Genomic DNA, 6,000 nt, shown 5'->3' on the forward strand with positions numbered 1-6,000 from the left:
AATTCCTTAGAACCTAACAAATTCCTCCTTTGGCAATCCGTGACAAAACACATACCAAAACAAAATGTTCAAAGTTACAAAACAACCCATTACGATAAAATGCCCAAAACATTTCAACCTAACTACTATCTATCAGTTGCAAGTGTAGACAGTAGCACGACTGAATCAACTTGTATATTCCTATAACACTTAACAAACACATAAACGCATGTGTGGAAAATACAAGTAAAAACAAAGTAAATTCTTGATTTCACAAAATAGAAAATAAAAGACATATATCATGAATAACCTCATAATATAAATCAATAATCAATGTAGCACATGTGAAACAAGAAATAGAAATAAAGACATAATGTCTCCCCCTGACATATACAACTCATAAGAAAATAAATACATCACAAGAGAAAATAAATACATCACAAGCCAAAAACATATACAAAAAGCTCCTAGATACAATCTAAAGCTCCAAAAACATCAAAACTCCCCCTATCTATCAGAATGTACTCCCCCCTTTTGTGACTAATTGCCAAAGGGCAATCAAGACTCATCATTAAAAGGAGGCTGTTGAGAATGTCTAGAACTCGCCAAATTATCACGCAAAGCCTAAAGCTCCGTGAGAACATCCACCAAAATCTATCCTTGAGTCGCCTGAACGGTCATGACAGTCTCCAGCATACTTCGCAAAGAAGCATCGCTCGAGGAAGAAGTTGGTGGAGGATCAACAGCAGTTGTGGGATCGATATACTCCTCAGCTGTGGGGTCAGTAGAAGTAGGAGGCTGAGATGCAGCACCTGTAAAAGACTCGACTCGAGGGCGTTTAGAGCTCGCTCTCATCTGAGCAGCTCTCTACCTAAGGAAGGTGGCACCTATGGGAGCATTAATATGGACAGGCTCAGATGTAGGAAAATCCTCTAAACCTAGATGTAACAAAATCCTATGAATAAAATAAAGGAAAGAAAAGACCATGTTAGAACTACTCCTATGAACCCCAACCAAAGAACGAATGAAGAGGGTGGGAAAACTCATAGGAGCATCAGTCATAAGAGCATACAAAAATGCACATCTCTCAATAGGAATAGTGTGCAAATGAGAGATGGCCCAAAAGGAATGACAAGTAATCCAGAAAAACAGATAGTTAAGCTCTGTAAGCTCATGAGTAGTGATATGAGGATCGGAACCCCATCGAATGGAAGTACCGGTAATGTGAGACATGATCTCATCAAGTGGAGGGTCCTCATCATAAGGATAGACAGGCTGTTGTACCAAAGGTACACCAAGAGCAGAGGCCACTACCTGAGGAGTAATGACATACTCTTCTCCCCTTATCCAACTCTTCATAAACTAAATGTTGGATGAAGTGGAGTGGACAGAGAGGTTTGAGTAGAACTCTTTAATCAAAACAGCCGGAAGGGGATGAGAAATGTCCAAAAGAGGTAACCAACCCTGACTTTCAAAGTTCCTACGTATCTTAGGATCTAACTCATCAAGGATCACCTTACGCTTAGCCCACATCGATCTAAAGATATAGAGTTTCTCAAAATTCTCTTGGTGTTTCTTACTACGAAACCTCTTACTATCAAAAGCTAGAGTAGAGGTGGAGGTGTGGTTGTCCTGTGGGCTTTAGTTTTCCTAACCATGATACTAAGGATTTGGAAAGGATAGACAAAAAAAAAATCAAAGAAAGAAAACAAAGAAAACCCAAGGGCAGATTGCATCAGACAAGGTTAGAGTAAAAAAAAAGAAAAGAACAATCTAAATGATGCATGAACAATATAAACACATGATGCATGCTCTAATGCATTGAGAAGAGTTCAATGACACTTTAGAAACCAACAATTGACTTGGACATAGAGTTTTAGTAAAAAACCCAAATTTGAAAATACCCAATTTCAAAAATCAAACCAAATTGACCAATTAATCATTATACTAGTTAGATAACAGTATATAATGACTTAATTAATCAATTACACAAGTCAATTTTACCAAATTAAGCCCAATTGAACAAAATCCCCAATTTGATGTAGTTTCAAGCCCTAGAATTTCAAAATTTTCCCAAAACACAAATTCAATCAAATTAAAGCATGGGATTCATGTTTATATCATCTAAGAACAAAAACCCAGTGTTTTAATTTGAAAGAAAACAACTCAAAAATAAAAAACCCCAAAATCCAATAGGTCTGAAAATTACACCTAAAATCATGAAATATGTGAATAAAAAGAAAAAGAAGGGGTAAAAAGTACATACAGGCACTTGAAGACAAAATCCTTTGAGAAAAATTAGGAAGAAAACGACAAAAAAAGGTTTGAGGTGGATCGGTCGAAGAGAGAGAGAGAGAGAGCAAAAAGCTTTTTGAAAAGTTGAATAAAGTGAAGAATACGTCAGAGAAAAAGCTTTTTAAAAAACCTTCAGACCGAATTTCGATTGGTCGAAAATTAGGTTTGATCGATCGAAAATCAATTTCGATTGATCTATCACTAATCGAGCACTAATCGAGCCAGACAGATTGTAACCTAAATTTTTATCGCATTTTCGATTGGTCGAGCAACAGGTTCGATTGATCGAAAATCTGGAAAAAATAGTTTTTTGAAAAAAAGAGCATTTTAATGCAGAAACTCCTCAAAGCACATTGTTTTATGAATGAAATGTATGAGTATGAGATGAAAAGTTTTTCAAAAACTCTTGAATTGAACCTAGATCTTCCAAAAACAAGTTTTTCAATCAAATTGCCCTCAAAGCTCAAACATTAAAACATATTTTGCATCAAAATCAAGGAAATTTTAATCTTGGATGGCCACAACAAATTCACACACAGTATAATGTACCAAGTTTAACAAAGAATAACTTATATAGTGTGTGCAATTAGAATAGCTTGAAATACATGTGAGGTGATAAGTAGATAGAGATTGATCACAATTTCTACAAAATTCATCACATAAGTTTGAAAGTGACTATCACCTAAAGAGTTACATCATATAACTCCCACATCTATTAGAAAACAAGCTTGCAATCATGTAAGTTTCTTAATTTGCCTCATAATGTACACACCAATTTTATTTGATTTGAAACTTATTAAGATAGCCAAGATAATGTACACACCAATTTTATTTCAATTTGAATTTTATTATAAGTCGAGGCTATACTTTATGTTCTTTTTGTGCATGTGCTACACTTTCTCGAGCACAAAATCATATGATATGCACTAAGGTGTTCATAATTGGCTAGTAAACAATGGTGAGATGGTTATTTATGCCTTTCTCTTAGGATTTTTTAGTCCTTACAATCAAAAGCATGTGACTTCAAGATCAAGATCATGTGATAAAAAACTATAAACAATTCCCACACAACATGCACTACAAAGCTCAAACTAGTAAAGTACAATAAAATAAACCCATCTAAGCTAAACAAGGTACATAAACATGTTATGTAAAGATAATATGGTCAACCTTGATTTCAAATCCAAGAAAAATAATGCAAAACACATTTGTCTTTCCTTCTTTTATTTTTATTTTTGAAAATAATAACAAAAACATCCTAGTATGAAATGCTTGAATGTTATGCAATGCAAATCCTAGAGACAAAGAAAAAAAAAAAAAACAACAAAGAAGAATGGTCACAAAGAGTAGAGAGATGAAGCACAAGGACCATGTTAGAAAGACTCAATTAGATTGAGTCTTTTGCATCCAAAACTTTTTAGATGCAACTCTTACATTGGAGTTATTATTCATATTAGAATGCTCAGCAACTCCAGGATTGGAATAAAGGTTTAAAGCCTTTACCAATTCACCAATAAGTACCATGGGATCTTGTGCTTGAGGCACAAGTATTTTTGACTTATTTGCTTGCTTAGCAGTTTGCAACTTGAAATAGTTTTGACGAATATGCCCAGACTTTCCACAAAAATGACAAACCCACACAGGTCTATCATGCAACTTGTCCTTAGGAGGGTTAGGAGTCTTAAGTTTAGACTCTTTGAGATCAACCCTAATTTTCCTAGGAGGTGTGACTTCTGTTGGTTTGACAATCTCACTCACGAGAGGCTCAGAAGAAGAAACAAAGTTTGTGGAATGATTCTTAGGCACAGAGATGCTTTCTTCAAAACCTAGACCAGTTTTGTCTAAGGGAGACTTCTGAATACTCAACATGTGTTCAAGTTTATAACTAGCAAACCTATTTGTTTGTTCTCTAGCAATAGATAATTCAAGTTCCAAATTTTTAACTTTATCTAGCAACAACATGTTCTCAGTCTTCACCTTATCAAACAATTCATGAGCATCAAACAATTTCAAGAGCAAAATTTTCTTATCAAGTTCAAGAGAAGCAATTTTCTAAAAAACTAAATCAACATTCATAGCATTCTTTGCAGCAACCTTGCAAAGCTTATTATAGGCTTCTTGTAAATCAGCATTCTCAGAGAGTTCCCCATCAGAAGGGTTCTCATCAACCACGACACTTTCATCAACTATAGCAGTAGCTGTGAAAGCAATGAAGTTTCCATCCTCATCACTACCAGACTCATGATCAGATACTTCATTATCACTAAGGATTACAGCCATAGCTTTACCCTTTGATCTCAAGAATGTAGGACATTCTGACTTCACATGACCATACTCTTGACATCCAAAACATTGTTGACTCATAGAATTATTAGAGGTTTGACCTACTTTCTCTTTAGGTTTTTCAATATTGTTTACTTTAGTGGGATCATTCATCCTAAAATTTCTAGGTTCGGCATTGTTCCTCTTACCCTTCTGTTATTGTTCTTAAGAAAATTTCTAAAGTTCTTGGCAAGATAAGCAATCTTTGTAGCAGAGAGTTCATCATCAAATCCATTCCCTTCAACATCATCAACTGACTTAAGAGCCATTGATTTAGATTTGTTTGACTTGGGTAGGTCTAACTCATAGGACTGGAGAGATCCTACAAGTTCATCAACAGGGATGGAGTCCACATCCTTACTTTCAGTAATGACAGTCACTTTGGATCTAAAGCCCTTAGTCAAAGATCTAAGTATCTTCCTAACAATCTTAGGTTGATCATAGATTTCACTCAAATTATAAGTAGAATTAACAATATCATTAAGCTTAGCATAGAATTTATCAAAACTTTTATCAACAAACATTCTAATACTTTCAAATCTAGTTGTTAATTGCTGCAATTTATTGATCTTAACTGCCTTTGTGCCTTCATGCACAGTTTGGAGAATATTCCAAGCAGTATGAGCAACCTCAATATTTGAGATCCTCTTGAATTCCTCCATAGAAACAGCATTAAAAATAGCATTCATGGTTTTGCTATTAAAAGCAGTTGCTTCTTTTTGAGAAGTTTGCCACTCGCTTATAGGAGTAGTTGGCTTCTCCCATCTGTATTCAACGGAATTCCAAACTCTCTCATTAATAGATTTTAAGAATGCTTTCATCCTTACTTTCCAGTAGGCATAGTTGTTCCCATCAAAATGAGGTGGGATCACAAGAGAGTGATCGTATTCCATGACAATAGGGGTCAAGGATCAACTCTTAGATCAAAGGATCTAAATGCTAGAGCTAACTCGTTCTAATAACACTTGTACGTTTTTAGACCCCTTAAACACAAACAGATTAACCTAGTTGTTTATCCAAGTGATTAACTTAGGTAAATTATTCAAATTTAGGTTAACACAAGTAAATCATATCATTGAAACAGTACAGAAAATAAAGAACACAACGACATGAATACCTAAGAAAACCAAACCGGTAAAAAACCTGGGGAGGATTTAACTTAGCTATCCTCAAGGTAAAACAAATCCACTATGAAAGAATTGAAGTTTTACAATAGCGACTTAGACCACTAACATCCTATTGTTACCTCTAGTAGAAAACTTCCTACCACGACTACGTGGCAGCTCTGAGTCCACGGACTACTTCTTTCTTGGATTCACAGCAACCACAAGTACTCCCACTTGTGTTCTCTTTAAGCTCTTTATGCAGCAACTGAAATGATCACCAAGCTCTTGACATCAATCT

This window comes from Quercus robur, chromosome 7 (genome assembly GCF_932294415.1).
Source record: "Quercus robur chromosome 7, dhQueRobu3.1, whole genome shotgun sequence".
Taxonomy (NCBI): domain Eukaryota; kingdom Viridiplantae; phylum Streptophyta; class Magnoliopsida; order Fagales; family Fagaceae; genus Quercus; species Quercus robur.